The 16,884-nt window shown below is 43.4% G+C and overlaps 1 long non-coding RNA gene and 5 other non-coding genes across 6 annotated transcripts in view; 3 read left to right on the top strand and 3 right to left on the bottom strand.

Moving 5' to 3' along the window:
* The window catches only part of LOC144698290 (uncharacterized), a 493,807-nt gene that overhangs the window by 330,742 nt on the left and 146,181 nt on the right, over nt 1-16,884 (bottom strand). The gene's annotated exons all lie outside the window — the stretch shown is intronic.
* On the bottom strand, nt 1,276-1,349 carry trnat-ugu (transfer RNA threonine (anticodon UGU)). The gene has a single exon. It is a non-coding gene; the product is annotated as a tRNA-Thr (tRNA).
* On the top strand, nt 3,752-3,825 carry trnae-uuc (transfer RNA glutamic acid (anticodon UUC)). Its single transcript has one exon. It is a non-coding gene; the product is annotated as a tRNA-Glu (tRNA).
* trnan-guu (transfer RNA asparagine (anticodon GUU)) lies at nt 7,637-7,710 on the bottom strand. Its single transcript has one exon. It is a non-coding gene; the product is annotated as a tRNA-Asn (tRNA).
* trnal-aag (transfer RNA leucine (anticodon AAG)) lies at nt 9,736-9,817 on the top strand. The gene has a single exon. It is a non-coding gene; the product is annotated as a tRNA-Leu (tRNA).
* trnav-uac (transfer RNA valine (anticodon UAC)) lies at nt 15,779-15,851 on the top strand. Its single transcript has one exon. It is a non-coding gene; the product is annotated as a tRNA-Val (tRNA).

Raw genomic sequence — 16,884 nt, 5'->3', positions numbered from 1 at the left:
TGAGTAGAAGCAGGAAGAGAGGGAGTCTACTTGACCCTAGGATTTCTTAAACCATTAAACCTTCAGTTGGAAACTAACTCTCTAGTGGTTCAGCCTCGGTGCTTTCACCGCCTGGGTTCAATTCTGTCTTGATGTTGTGCAAAATGTCATAACTAGCAGCCAATTTATGGTTTGAAAAAGTGTCAAATTAGACTCGAAACCTTCACTCTGTTTCTCCCTTCATATTTGTTGTCAGACCCGCTGAGAACTTCCAATAATACATTCTGTTTTTATTATAGCATGAATTACTGTCTTTATTATAGATATGATCACAAGAAATAGCAGCAGGAGTAGATCACACGGCCCATCGAGCTTGTCCCATCATTCAATTCGATCATGGCTGATCTTGGGCTTCAACTCCATTATCCTGCCCGTTCCCCATATCCCTTAGTCCCCTGAGAGACCAAACATCTATCCATCCCGGCCTTAAATGTATTCAATGATGGAACATCCACAACCCTCTGGGTAGAGAATTCAAAGATTCACAACCCTTTGGATGAAGTAATTTCTCCTCATCTCAGCCCGAAATTATCGACCCTTTACCCTGAGACTGTGCCCCAGTGTTTTAGACTCCCTGACCAGCGGAAACAATCCCTGTGTCTACCCTGTCAAGCCCTCTCAGAATTTTACAGGTTTCAATCAGATTAGTTTTCATTCTTCTAAACTCCAGAGAATAAAATCCTTTCATTTTAGGACAACCAGCACATTCCAGAGATCAATTTAGTGAACCTTCCCTGCACCGTCCCCAATGCAAGTCTATTTTTTTATAAATGTGGAGATGAAAACAGCACACGGGATTCCAGATGCCGTCTCACCGAAACCCTGTAGCAAGACTTCTTTATTCTTGCTCTCCAATCCCCTTGCAATAAAGGCCAACATGCTGATCCTGCATGCTAACTTTCTACTTTGCTTGTACAAGCACAGCCAAGTTTCTTTGAACATCAGCACTTACAGATTTCTCACATTTTAAAAGCATTCTGTTGTTCTCATTTTTATAACCAAGTGAACATAATCGCACCTGCCGACTTTATATTGCATCTGCCATCTTGTTGCCCACTGACATGACCTTCCGATACAGGTTTTGTTGAAGAGCCATACAGACTCGAAACATTAACTATATTCCTCTCCGCAGATGCTGTCGGACCTGCTGAGTTTTTCCAGGTATTTTTTGATTTTGGATTTACAGTGCTCTGCTCAAAAGTTACCTTGTTACCAAATTTCATAAAAATTAATCGCAGGCCCCAGTGAGAATTGAACTCACGACCCCTGGTTTACAAGACCAGTGCTCTAAACCACTGAGCTATGGAGCCAACTATACTATACCGCTCACAGTAAGTCTCCTAGTTGAACGAGGAACAGGACAACATTCTGCATGAATGATATTTGATAGACCTGGAAATGCCTGAAAGGGAGAACAGGAAGTTAAAGATGCGACATGAAAGCGGCAGAATTTGAAGTGTTCAGTTGCTTTCAGTGATGAATGTCTGCCACGGTGATGTGAGAGATTTTACTGCCGACTGTTTACACTGACACAAATATCACTCCTGACCAACCAATCACAACTGCTCTTTGAAAGCAGCGCGCCAGGCCGAATGGCCTCTTTCTTTGCTGTAACTGTCTATAATTTTACGTTTCCCAGCATAATTACCCAGTCATTCCGACATTTTATTACACGCTTGGGGGAATGTACTTTCTTACATCCTCGCTTTTGAAGTCAAGACACTGAGCAAACTCAAAGCTTTTCTTAAATTCCTGAGCAGGATTTGGAACCAGACCAGTTGAACGACACGATATTGGTGCCAATCCTTCACTGCAGCTACCCCTTAAAAACACCTCCGGTGAAAGTGTCTGAACAATGGCAAATGTGGCCCAGATAAAGCACGTTGCAAGAGTTCTAGACAGCTTTACTCGTGATTTAGAGGTAAGGATTCGGCCCTTTCACCGCCGTGGCCCGGACTCGATTCCCGGCCAGGCAATGAAGGTTTATTGATCTGGTACAAACTGTTAAAACAGGACTGATTTACTTATTGATTGAAAACGGAAACGCACAAGAGCTCCGCCCGAATCAGTGGAGTGAGAGTTGAAGTTTTACATCAGAGCTGCAAATGTCACACGTGGAACAGCTTCGAGAATAAATACAGTTCCTAATGTCCGAGGGGTATCAGTTTGGACTGTTTGTATTTACAAATTCATTCTCTCGATGTGTCCATTGCCTTAACCACTCGACCACAGGGACTCGGTGTCTGTTTAAATGTTGCTCAGTGAAAATTTCAATCGCCCTCCGCTTTGTAACATACGGACACTTAGTAACTGAACAGTCTCCACTCAGAAATACAGAAAGAAAATTCCTCCTGAACCTTTTAAGCCGGTTTTTATTTTCTCTGTACGATTTTAATATGAAGCCACACAAGTAAGGTGAATAAAGTGGGGATTGCTAAAAACGAGGAACTGAACCACATTGACACACACAGCGGGACACTCACAGACAAATACATCGACAGTGACAGAGGGCTAAGGAGCGACAAACATCCAGAAAGATAGGATGTCACCAAACTCGCTCAGTTTTACTCCATTTCCGTCTGCAGATTTCGCAAATCCTTGCAGATGAATGGAAATAAGAAAGCGCGGAAGTTTTTGTTTGATTCTATTTATCCGATAACTAATTCTGTTGGTCAACATCGGGAATAATAAGAACCGCAGTCAGCAAACCAACATTGGGGAAACCCCGATGGATGTCAGAACCATCGCCCTCAACACTCGTCCGCTACTAACAGCACTTCCTTCGGGAAAACATGTCCATATCATATCAGAGCATTCAGGAGATGGCGTATTGGCCTTGTCACTGGGCTAGAAACCCAGAGATAAAAGCAAAATACTGTGGATGCGGGAAATCTGAGTTAAAAAAGAAAATTCTTGAAAAATTCAGCATGTCTGGCAATATTTCTGGAGAGAGAAAAAGAATTAATGTTTCAATTCCGTGTGACTCTTCTTTGGAGTTCTTTGAAAGCAGCACACAGGGCTGAATGGCCTCTTCCTTTGCTGTAACTTTCTATAATTTGATATTTCCCAACACCACTTCTTTCACACTCATTCTGCCATTTTATAATCCACTTTTGCGAGTGGGTTCAAAGCTCAACTACGTGCACAAGACTGGAAGGAGCCTGCGACTCTGGATAATCGGCACTCTGCACATTCCTGTCATCAGTGTCTGGGAGAATCAGGAAGATGAGTTCCCAGATTATCTTTACCATGTCATCTGCAAACCCCTTCTTTCTAAAATCCTTGGGTCCCACAATCTCTGTCCCTGCTTTCCAAGGAAAGCTTGGGTTCATGAACTGACTGTGTCTGCATCAAACAGCTAATTGACCTGGGAGCTGGACGGGCAGAGGGAGCTGGAGGCGAGGCAGGGGCAGAAGCAGAAACAGATGCGACATGAAAGTGTTTAGAAGTGTGTCAGTTACTTTCAGTGATGAATGTCTGCCATGTGTTCCCTTGTCAGTTTCACAACAGCCGCAGTGATCAGGTTGGTGGGTTTAGGGAATTGACAGTTACACATGAGCAGCTTGTGGGGATATTTCACCTCACTGTCAATTTCATGTCCCAGCTCACAGAAACCGTTGTTGTAATTGACTGAAGAATTCATTGCATTTAAAATGGAAACATGGATAAAAGCAGCGTCAATAAATGAAACGGAAACGAAAATTTGCCAGTTAACCTGGTGGTCTAGTGGTCAGGATTCGGCGCTTTCACCGCCGCGGCCCGGGTTCGATTCCCGGTCAGGAAATGCAATTTTATTGATCTTGTGGAATTGTCAAAATGAGTATTAATTACTTATTGATTGAAAACATTTAGCAGCTCCACCAGAATCAATTTAAGTTTAGCCTCAGAGCTGGAAATATCACACTTAGAACAGGCCGGGAACAAAGATAGAAGCGGAGTGAAAGAAGGACAAAAGAAGGGCTGTTTGCAAAGCACTGGCCACAGGGATGGTGGTGCCAGGCAAAATATGGGTGGGAGAAGGGAAAATTCTGGTGCCTACTGTTTGCATTGACAAAAATATCACTCCTGATGGATCAACCAATCACAAGACTAATTGAACGACACATTATTGGTGCCAATCCTTCAGTGGAGCTCACCGCGACCAAAGAGCACTGTTACCATCAGCCTGTTATGTAACTTCTTGCAGTATATCTGCTGAACAATATAAGCTTATCACAGCTCTGCTTTCTTCACAATGAAATCCAGTGCGAAAATACGAGAAATTTCAAAGCTGAACAACGTAGACAAGACTGGAAGGAGAGTGTGACTGTGGATAATCGGCACTGTGCACATTCCTGTAATCAGTACCTGGGAGAATCAGGAAGATCCTGGTGTCTCTTTAGCCTGTTATCTGTAAATCGATCAAGTTGTGTATTACGTTCGCACTAACTAACTGTGTGTGGTCAAACAGCTCCTGGAAGGGCGGAGAGAGCTGGAGGTGAGATAGAAAGAGATGTGACATGGAAGTGCTTTGAATGAGTGGTGAAAATCCGTCTTGTGCCAGTTTCAAAGGAACAGAGGTTGGTGGTTATTTGTTTGAAAGAAGCTGCACTCAACGTGCGGCGAGCTCACGACCCTGAGATTTAGAGCCTTTGATCTACCAGTTGAACTAGCCGGACACACATAACATATGTATCTCATATCCCAACATACATGGAGACAACTGTTGATTTCCACCTGGAGCCTCAGCTTGTTCTGAATTTCAAAGTGTAGAATGTAATCGAACTACACAAGCCCCAAGGTTGCAATACATTCCTCTCAATCATCAATAACATCATTCATATCTTCCACTTCTTAGCTGCACCTCCTTCCAAACATTGCAAACTCCTCTTGCATCTTTCATCCTGATATTTTTCTCTGTAACATTTTCATCTGAAGCTGCACAACTAATGTGAATACAGTTTGTGATGGTAAAAATGTGTTCACCTCCTCGGGAACTGAACCACATTGACACACACAGAGGAACACGCACGGGGATAAACACCGAGACTGACAGAGGGCAAGGGTTTGTCGCTAAGGAGAGACAAACTGCCAGAAAGCAAGCATGACACCAGGTTTTGCTCCATTTCCACTGCAGGTTTCGTGAATGAACAGAAATAGGAAAACGTCCACTTGTTTTGATGGATTTTATTCAATATAACCGATAATTAACTTTGTAGTCACAGAATAAAACCAGGAATAATGAGAAGCAGGAAACTCCAATGGATTTAGACTCCATCGCCTAACCACCCGGCTACGATGACTGCCCCTCTGCAGAGGGTAATTTTGTTGGTATAAAGTTGTAGGCGGCCATAGCAGAGAAGGAGGACATTCGGCCCATCGTGTCCGTGCAATCTCACGGAAGAGGAATTCAGCAATCCCGCCTTTTCTCCGCAGCCATTTATATTTTTATTGTCTCTCCTCAGTGTTACTGTTAAAGTGAAACACGGTACACACCTGCTTTAACTGTGAGCTGGCACCTTTTCGACCAATAGGGCAATTTTAACAGCACTGGGATTTGAAACCACGCCTCAATAAAAATGAGACCTTAAACCATTAACAACCACAACAGCTGCGCTACCAAGCTCACGATGCTATTCCACATCGCCTTGACTGGGTCTGGACTCCATCACCTGAACCACTCGGCCACGATGACTGGTCCTATGGAGGGTTTAGTGTTGTTGGTATAAAATTATAGATGGTTACAACAAGGGAGGAGGAAATTCGGCCCAGTCTGTCCATGCCAGTATATGGAAGAGGAATTTAGCTAATTCGACAACCCCACATTTTCCCCACAGCCATTTATATTTTTATTGTGTCTCCTCGTTCTTCCTGTTAAAGTGAAACACCGCACACACCTGCTCTAACTGCGAGCTGGCACCTTTTCGACCAACAGCACAATTTTAGCAGAAGTGGGACCAGAAACCACGCCTCAATAAAGAATGAAACCTTAAACCAGCACCTACAACATCTCAGCTGAATTACCGAGCTCAGGATGCTATTGCCCATTGTTACTGAAACAGAACAGAATCAAAGCAGTAACAATACGTCATAAGGCCCCATAAGCCTCCTCCGTCACTTAATAAGATCATGGCGGATCCCCAACCTCAACACCAATTTCTCACCCGATCCCGATCGCCCTTCATTCCCTTAGAGTCCAAAAATCAGGAGAATTTTTGGATGCTTTTTCTTCCATTGATCCGAGAGTTCTGTGGACACCTGGTTGAAATCAACAATAATAAGAAGCACTGTTGGTAAGATTTGAACTTTCCTCGGGAAACCCCAGCGGATTTTAAAAGCATCGTTTTCACCACTCAATGAAGAGTGACATCTTCAACCACCTAGAGCGAATCTACCGAACTCAAGCTATTAGTGCCCATCACCTTGGCTGGTATTGCTACTCAAATAGAACAGGAGCAAAGAATCAGGAATACTTCATAAGGCCCCATAAGCCTCCTCCGTCACTTAACAAGATCATGGCGGATCCCCAACCTCAACACCAATTTCTCACCCAATCCCGATCGCCCTTCATTCCCTTAGAGTCCAAAAATCAGGAGAATTTTTAGATATTTTTTCTTCCATTGATCCGAGAGTTCTGTGGACACCTGGTTGAAATCAACAATAAAGGAAGAACATTCGGTAAGGTTTGAATTTACCTGCGGAGACTCCAATGGAAATTAGAACCATCCATTTAACCACTCGGCTATGGTGATTGACCAAGAAGCCAATGCTTTTCATTCATTCATCAATTACATCATTCACAGTTTCCGCTTCTCAGCTGCACCTCCTTCCAAACATTGTGATCCATTTTCCCCAGGATTTGTTTCTGGATATAATGTTTAGCTGCTTTGTGACCTCATTTTGAAATCAGGATCGCTTCAATATCCAACACAATTTGAATTACAAACCTGACGGACAAACAATGGAAAAACGTCACTCAGTAACACAAATCCCATGGTGCACATTTTCAGATTCACAACAGTTAACTTATCAATAAAATGAAGGAATTTTACAATGAAAACATTTAGAAAGTTTGTGTGACTTTTATTTGTGACTCACTAACTCGGGTATTCTGTAAATGCTGCTCGGAGGTTTAGTGACCGGGATATAATCTACCTATGCTTTCCTGAGCCTGTGCTCGGCGTTTTGGGAAGTTTGGCCCGGGTTGGAGTATCTTGCGTTCCAGGGATGGGCAGTAACCCGCTGATGGAATCTGCAGTCGCCGCTTTCTGCTGGCAGCGGGTGATTGGAGAGTGCAGGGCCGGAATATTGCTGCTTTTCTGCTTTTCCCTGTCTTACTCATTGTGGAGCTGAGGAAGAGAGAATCATTGATGGGTTTGTTTCAATCCAATGTAATAAATTTCATAAAATTCCAATGTGCTAGATATCGGTACATGGTATGTCTAATTGTTTTCTCATTATATTTGAAATTAATATTCGAAAAAAGGCACTTACCTGGGAGCTCACTTAATAACAGTGGAACTGGCAAAATTTTGGGGGTCTTTCGTTTCAGCGCAAGTAGCCAATGACAGCCCGGAACTGTGTGATAATGCCGATGGTGAGAAAACAGTAAAAGCTTAGCCTCTGAGTGGTCTCGAACCACCAACCTTTCGGTTAACATCCGAACGCGCTGACCAATTGCGCCACAGAGACTGATGAAGACTTTACCCAGGGTATCAGTGAGTTAAATCTTCAGATTGCTGCTACTGGAATGACAATTCTCTATCATTTTTACTCTTCCAAAATAAAGAGTGATGCATTCATTGTGGATAAATGGAAACAGTCTGATCCAACCCACTGCAGATACATCCATGTCACCGGGAACCAGCTCCCCTACAACTGGTGCCGTCTCCCTTCGATCCTTTGCATGTCTTAACTGTTACCAAATATTCTCATTGTCCCGAAGCCGAAATTAGGTTTGAATTCCTGATGTGCAGTAACGAGAACGCTGTCAATGTCTCAGATCAGTTCATTTCACTGATAACATCAGAGTCAATATTCCAGCGTCTTAAAGAAGGGAAAGGTGCCTTGACTGTCTCTGGTCAGTCAGACAGTTCACCCTTCATTCTCCTCTAATTCCGGTTCCCAAAGAGTTTCTAAAGATTCACAAAGCTGGAGACTGGGTTTTCTGTTTTGGTTCCTTCTCCATTTTCCCACCTGCCAACTGACAATATTTTCCAAAATCTCATCTCAATTGCCTTGCATCGTGTCCAGGAATGAGGAAATTCAGTTTTGTGGAGAGATTATAGAGACCGGGATTGTTCTCTTCAGAGCAAAGAAGTTTAAGTGGAGATTTCATGGAGCTGTTCGAAATAATGTGGGTGGGGGCAGTGGGGACGGGCGGCTGGATGTTGCAGAGAGGGAGATACTCTTTCCACTGACGGGGGTCAGTAACCAGAGGATTGGGATTTAAAGATAGTTAAGGAAAGACAGACTTGCATTTATACAGCGCTTTTCCTGACCAACGGATGTCTGAAACCACTTTCAAGCCAATTAAGCACTTTTTGAAATAAAAACAGAAAATACTGGAGAAACTCAGCAGGTTTTGCTTTCCACAGACACTCTCAGACCTGCTGAGTTCTACCTGCATTTTATGTTTTTATTTCAGATTTCCAGTATTTTGGTTTTATTGAAGTACTTTCTGAAGGAGAGTCATTGTTTTCATGCAGGGAGTACGGCAGCCAATCGCTGCTCAACAAACACCCAAAGCCAGGGACTTGACAATGTGCAGATCTTATAATCTTGATCGAAAGATAAACAGTGACCAGGACACATGACCACATCCTGCTGTCTTTAACAAACTTCAATCTGCAAGTTTTGATGATGGTTCTGGCCAGTTTCGAACGAGGCAATTCTTCACATATTAGATAAACATGATAACCACTGCCCTGCAGAAACAGGGGACAGGAGAAAAGCTCAATGGGTCTCAGTAAAATGTTAAGCGGTGTCATCATGCGGCAACACATTGAGTCTTTATTTTGAAGACATGGAATTCAGCTGCTCTCTTTCGGGATGCTGGAGACAGACTGATCCAATAATGTCATCATCAAAAGGCACAACTGTACAAGAGGCCCATAGTATCCATGTCAGTTTTCCACAAAGAGCTTTCGAGTTAATCTCAATTTATTTGTCTCTTTCCATAACCCTGAATTTTTTTCCCTTTCAAATCATTGTCCAATTCCCTTTTGAAAACTCTGAGTTAAGAGAAACAATATTGAAAGAGGCGCAGGAGCTGCTGCCGTGTCCTTGCTCAGTGTGTGAAAATTAACAAAGATTCCCTGACTCATTGAGATGAAGGGTTGGACTCTGAATTCTTTTACAATTATTCAAATTTTAAAAATAGTTGACTTCGGATCGAATTTTCTGAAAACAAATGTCTATTCTGACCAATCATCTCCTCATTTTCCTCAGTCGATACCTTTTACCAACATTTCATTGAGCAAACACACACAGTCACCACAGGGAATAAAACACATAATCTGAAACATTGAAATAGTGAAACATTGAAATAATGAAGTTAATAGTGGAGATGATTTCTGTATGTTACAAAGTGCAGGATGATCTGATTAACTGGCGGAGCTGGTTCGAGTTTCCCAATGACCTATTTCTGCTCCTTTGCTTCTGTTCTATTTCGATGATAATATCAGTGAAGGAATTAGGAGCAGCACTAGGTCACGTGGTAGTGTGGCCGAGCGGTCTAAGGCGCTGGATTAAGGTTCCAGTCTCTACGCAGGCGTGGGTTCGAATCCCACCACTGCCAAGGGTCAGGTACTGTATCGTTTGGGATCTGCAGCAGCCCCATTCAAACCAACAGGTCGACAGACACCAGCGGAGTGTGCGGTGTTTTATTTTGATGGGAAGAACGAGGAGAGGCGATATAAATATGAATTTCTGGAGGGAAAAGGCGGGGTGCGGAATTACAGTAGTTGACTTGCTCTTCCAGAGAGTCGACATGCTGAATGACCGTCAGATGTAGCCGTCTATGATTTTATACAAACATCATTAATACAAATCTGGGGCTTGGATTCGTGACTGAGTGTTTAAGGCTGCATGTTTTGAATGCATTGGGACCTCCACAGGTAGGCTGGAATCCTGCCAATTACGCTTCTTATCATTCCTGAATTTTACAGTGTATCTGCACAATTAATTGTCCGAATAAGTTGAATAAAACCATCTAAAACCTCCAGCGTTCTCGAATGTCTATTCGCCTGCAAACATTCACAAAAATTGCAGCGAGAAATGGAACAAAAACGGAACCAGGTTGGTGTCAGGCTTGATTTCTGGGTGTTTGTCTCTCCTTAGAGATAATCCCTTGCCCTTTGTCACTCTCGGTGTATATGTCTGTGTTTGTTCCTCTGTGTGTGTCAATGTGGTTCAGTTCCCCAAGGGCATGAACATATTTTTCCCATCAGAAACTTTATTCACATTGGTTGTGCAGTTTCATGTCAAAATATCACAGAGAAAAATATCAAGATGGAAGGTGCAGGGGGAGTTTGCAATGTTTGGAAGGAGGTGCAGCTAAAAAGTGGAAGCTTCAGCGAGAAGCTTTCTTCTCATTTAACACGAGATATGGAACCAAATCTGGGAGGTATATGTGTTGGTGGAAACAGTAAAGCCTCCCTTATTTCCGCTATATTTTGCCTTGCACAAACATCTCTCTGGTTAGGGCTTTGCAACCTATCACAGACCTTCTCTCATTCCCTATCTTCACCTCTATATTTGTTCTCGACCTGTTGCACGGGTGACATTTCCAGCTCTGAGGCAGAACTCCAGCTGTCACTCCACTGATTCTGGCAGTGATGAGCGTCTTCTGTTTTTCAGCAAGAAACAACCCAGACTCATTTTAACAGTTTGCCCGAGATCAGTAAATCTCCATTCCCTGACTGGGAATTAAACCCGGACTGCAGCAGTGAATGTGCTGAATCCTGACCACCAGAACACCAATAAAGCTGCCCACAAGCCTCACCACGTGGCTTATCTATGCTACCTGGGCCTTTTATTTTTGTTTCAGACCTCTTTCACTAGAGACACGTTTCATAAGAACAGAAGAGCATTAATAATAGGAGCAGGAGTCGGCCATTCGGACGTTCGGCCCCTCAAGCCTGCCCTGCTGTTCAATATTATCATGGCTACTCTGCCCCAGGCCTCAACTCCTCTTTCCTGCCAGCTCCTCATAGCCCTCAATCCCCGATATTTCAAAAATCTATCTACCTCCTCTTTAAATACTCTCAGTGAGCTACCCTCCACAACTCACTTGGGTAAAGAATTCCAAACATTCACTATCCTCTGGGAGAAGAAATTCCTTCGCATCTCAGTTTTAAATGAGTGCCCCTGGTTCTGTAACTATGTCCCCTAGTTGTAGGTTCCCCCATTAGTGGAAACATCTTCTCAACATCTACCCTGTCAACCTCCTCAGAATCTTGCACGTTTCAATAAGATCACCCCTCAGTATTCTAAACTCTAATGAATAAAGTCTTCACCTGCTTCACAGTTCTTGATTAGTCAACCTCTTCATCCCAGGAATCAGCCTAGTGAATCTCTTTTGAACTGCCTGCAATACTAATATATGCTTCCTTAAATTTGGGACCAAAACTGTACACAAGACTCCAGGTGCGGCCTCACCAACACCCTGTACAGCTGTAACAAGATTTCCCGACTTTTAAACTCCAACCACGAGCAAAACAGGCCAAAATTACTTGCTGCACCTGCATGTCATTTTTGTCTTTCATGCACAGGAACACCCAAATCCCTCTGTGCTGCACTTTTTTGGAGTCTCCCTCCATTTAAATAATATTCTGCCTTTTGATTCTTCCTAACAATGTGTATGATCTCAAACTTCCCTACATTAAACTCCATCTGCCAACTTTCGCCCACTCACTCAACCTATCTATATCCCTTTGAAGATTCCTCAGGTCCTCATCACAATTTGACCTCCCACCTATTTTGTATCGTCAGAAAATTTGGATACATTACACTCCGTCCCCTCCTCCGTGTCATTAATATAGATAGTAAATAATTGAGTCCCTGGGACTGATCCTTGTGGCACTCCACTACTTGCGGCTTTCCAATCTGAAAATTCCAGGCTCTCTGCCTTCTATGTGTTAAATTGGGCTCTTTACATTGCAGGGTTTGTGTAGGGTAATAGGGATCACCGTCTCTCACACACGGAAAGTTTCCCACTACATTGCAGGGTTTGTGTAGGGTAATAGGGATCACGGTCTCTCACACACGGAAAGTTTCCCACTACATTGCAGGGCTTGTGTAGGGTAATAGGGATCACGGTCTCTCACACACGGAAAGTTTCTCCGCTACATTGCAGGGTTTGTGTAGGGTAATAGGGATCACGGTCTCTCACACACGGAAAGTTTCCCCGCTCGAAAAGGGGTAGAAGCATTAACAGAATTAAGTGTGAGGAAAGGTTGCATCGTTCCCGTTTGTTGTTAAATAGTAACTGGATGCATCATCTCAAAACCATGTGACATTTATACTTCTCCAGGTTTCGAATGATATTCTGAAAAATGCATGGCTTGGAAGAAAGAGAGAAAGATTGGGACGGATTTGTTGTCAGGCCGTTCGTACATGTGTGAGGTGTTGAATGAGCTGCTGATGTGCTGTGTCATCTGATGATTCTAATGTTAGATCAATTTTTCTGCCGCATGGCTAAGATTTTCAGCCAAATTGTACCTCCACAAACCAAGGTTCTGAATTGCAATAAGACAGCACAGTTTGACATTCTACGTCGTTCTGCAAGGAGCTGCGTGTTGTTTTTGTCGTCTAGTAGTTATCAAATTTGCTTTGCACGCCGAAAGTTTCCTGAATCGAAACTCATTGAAGAACAGTGGAACTGGCAACATTTGTGGAAAATGTTCTTACCGCCATTGACAACCCGGATCTGAGTGACACTGAATGTTGATGGGGGAAAAATATTCACGGCTTCGCCTCTGAACCACCAAACTTTACAGTTAACAGCAGAACGCGCTGACCAATTGTTCTGCAGAGACTGATGCAACTTTCTGTGTTCTTTGTACAGGTACAGCCAAGTCTCTTTGAACATCAGCACAAGTTTCTCACCTCTTCAAACATGTTCTGCTTTGTTGTTTTTTCAAACTATTTTTACGACCAAGTGAGTAACTTCAGACTTTGCTACATTTTTCTCCGTCTGTCATCTTGTTAGCCAATCACCTCTTATATATTATAAAAACAGAAAATGCTGGCAAAACTCAGCAGGTCTGACATAATCTGTGGAGAGGGAAACCGAGTTAACGTTTCGAGTCCGTATGACTCTCCTGCAGACCTGAAAAGAAATAGAAAGTGATAGAATTTATGCTATTCAAGCTGGGCGGGGAGGGGGCGGGGAGGGGGGCGGTGTGGGGCGGGTAGAGCAGGCGAGATTGGATAGAAGGTCAGTGATAGGTGGGGGTGGAGGAGAGATTGACAAATGTGTCATGGACACAAGACAAAGGGAGTGTTAATGGCAGTGGTCAGGGCTGAAGAAGGTGCGGATAGTGGCATAAAAGTAAGGAAGCAGAATGTGTGAATAGAAGAACAAGGGTCAGCACTTTGTGAAAGAGCAACATAGAACAAGTAACAGATAGCTCTATTTTGGGCTGGGGTGGGGGGAAGTGCGGTGATTGGGGAAAAAGGATAGAAAAGGGGATAAAAGGGGGGATAAAATAATGAATAAATTAATAAATATAAGTAAATAAAAATAAAAATACATTTTTATAACGAGATTTTAAAAAGGGTGAAATTAGAGGAGAGAGTTCACAGTCTGAAATTGTTGAACTCAATATTCAGTCCGACAGGCTGTAAAGTGCCTAATCGGAAGATGTGGTGTTGTTCCTCCAGTTGGCGTTGAGCTTCACTGGAACATTGCAGCAGGCCAAGGACGGACATGTGGGCATGAGAGCAGGGTGATGTGTTGAAATGGCAAGCGACAGGAAGGTCTGGGTCATACTTACGGACAGACCAAAGGTGTTCCACAAAGTGGTCATCCAGTCTGCGTTTGGTCTCTCCAATGTCGAGGAGACCACATTGGGAACAGCGTATGCAGTGGATCAAATTAAAGGGGGTGCAAGTGAAGCACTGCTTCACCTGAAAGGAGTTTTTTGGCCCTTGGAAAGTGAGGAGGAAGGCCCCTAAAGGGCCAACTGTCAGTTGTTCTTTCACAGAGTGCTGATCCTTGTTCTGCTGTTCACACATTCTGCTTTCTTGCCTTTATGCCACAATCAGTATCTTTTTTCGCCCTTACCGCTGTCATTAACACTCCCTTTGTCTTGTGTCCCTGACTCCTTTGTCAACCCTTCCTGAGCCCCCAACTCTCACTGACCTTCCCACCTGCTCCATCCAACCCCTCATATAACAGTATTAGCACCATCACATTTCTGCTTCTCTTTCGCTCTGAAGAGTCACAAGGGCTCGAGACATTGACTCTGTTTCCCTCTTCACAGATGCTGTTAGATCGTGAGTTTTTCCAACATTTACTGTTTTTAATACAGATTTCCAACATCCGCAATGTTTTAACTTAAATGAAATTGCTTCTTTTATATTGGTCTGCAGTCTCTCAGCTTTCCACATAACTTCGCCATCTCAGCTGAAGGTTACCCATAGGTTCACAGGGAGGATTGAACTCACGCCTTCTGACTTACAAGTCAAGTGCTGTAACCACTGAGCTATGGAGCCACCTATTAACTTAAGCATACGGAAAATCGACCATATTCAGTAAAATAAGGTGGAGGCTGAAGTTCCAGGTGGATGACATTTGATAGACCTGGAAATGTCTGAGATGGAGAACAGGAAGTTAAAAGATGCGACATGAAAGTGGCAGAATTTGATGTGTGTCAGTTACTTTCAGTGATGAATTTCTGCCGTGTGTTGCCTTGTCAGTTTCACAGGGCCGCAGGGATGAAGTTGGTGGCACCTGGTTAAAATTAGGAATAATGAGAACTGTAGTCAGCAGGATTGAAACCTACAGGGGGAAACCCCAATGGATTTGAAATCCATCACCTTAAACATTCAGCCACGACTAACAGCAGCTTCCGAGCTCAATTGTGTTCTTGTCAAATCAGAGATGGCTGCAAAATAAGTCACTCGGCCCGTCGTGTCTGTGCTGGCTCTCTGGAAGAGCAGCTCAACCAATTCCACACCACCCCGTCCCGTTTCCCCCACAGCAATTTATATTTGTATTGCCTCTCCGCGTTTTTGCAAACAAAATAAAGTTCACAACCCGCCCTGTATTAAACTAGAATCTCCTCTTGTTCTCCGAAAGGGAATTCCTAAAGTTCCCCAAAGTGGGAATGTGACTTAAACTGTGGCAGTGCTGGGATTCGGATCCAATCCTCCAGGGACTTGAAGAAACCCAAGTCCAAATCTTCATGTTACTGGGTCGGGAAAACTTTGTTAATTAAGGGAAACAGTGCATGGATTCTGCAGAAACTCCTTCTTCAAAAGTGAATTAGACAGTGACTTGAAATAGAGAAAAATTAGGCTTATGGAGAGAGAGAAATATATTGAGACAAATTGGTTCCTCTTTAAAAAGGAAGCTGGCACAGAAGAGATAATCTAATGACCATCCAACCTGCTGTGCCATTTGATGATGACATTGTTGATCAGTCTGTCTCCAGCATTCCTAATGAGAACAGCCGAATTCCATTTCTTCAAAACAAAGACCCAAAAATGCTGTTGCGGAACTGCATTGTAGTCAGATGCACTTACCAATGAAGTTTCTGTAGTGCAATGGTTATCACGTTCGCCTTACACGCGAAAGGTCCCCGGTTCGAAACCGGACAGAAACTTTACCGCAACTTACACATTTAAGTAAGAGGAAAAGCTGCGTTGCTCCTTCTTGTTGTTGAATATTAGCTGAATGCAGTGTCTCACAGCCGTATTGCACTTGCTCTTCGCCTTATCTGTTGGAACTCGTCGGGTAACAGGAGAGTTGGCGATTTCTGTCTTTTTTTGTCGCTTAAGGACCCAATGACAACCCGGGACTGTGAGACAATGAATGCTGCTCCAGCTAACAGCAATCGCTGTTGTCATTGGCTGAAGAAGTCGGTTGTGTTCTAGGGAAACGTGTCATTTTGTCGGAGAAAAGTGTCTCTGTTGAAAGAAGTTTGAAATGAAAATAAAAGGCACAGAAAGCATGGATAAGCCGGGCTGTAAAGCTGCAAATCTGGGGGTCTAGTGGTTAGGGTTCGGTGCTTATAAATGTCATGAGAATGATTAATATAAATATACATTACTTCTTGATTGAAAACTGAAAACGCATATCAGTTCCGCTTGAATCAGTGGAGTGAGAGCTGGGTATTGCACCAGCGCCGGAATTGTCACCCATGCAACAGGTCGCGAACAAATACAAAGGTGAAGATAAGGAATGAGAGAAGGGCATGGCAGGCTGCAAATCACTGACTATAGAGACGGTGGTTCACGGCAAAATATAGCGGTAATTGGGGAGATTTCACTGTTTACACCGACACAAACCTCTCCCAGGTCTGGTTCCGAATCTTGTGCCAAATGACAAAAAAATTCTCACTGAATTTACTCAGTCCCATGACGTCAGAGGAGCTGAACACAAGGGAAGAAGGTGGATTTTGCTGGAATGGGTTGAAGATGATAGAATGACTGTGAAGGCAGCAGCAGTGGGGATGGAAATCAAACAATTATAGAAAGTTACTTTGAAAGGGTAGTTGTGATTGGTTGATCAAGAGTGATATTTTTGTCAGTTTGAACAGCAGGAAGATAAATCTGTCCCATTCCCACCCACATTTTGCACCATCATCCCTTTCGTCAGTTTCTGTCTCATGCCTTGTAACCTATCACAGTCCTTCC

The sequence above is a fragment of the Cetorhinus maximus genome, chromosome 23 (genome assembly GCF_964194155.1).
Source record: "Cetorhinus maximus chromosome 23, sCetMax3.hap1.1, whole genome shotgun sequence".
In the NCBI taxonomy this organism is placed as follows: Eukaryota; Metazoa; Chordata; class Chondrichthyes; order Lamniformes; family Cetorhinidae; genus Cetorhinus; species Cetorhinus maximus.
The sequence above is the reverse complement of the archived record's forward strand: the minus strand, read 5'-3'. Positions and strand labels throughout refer to the sequence as shown.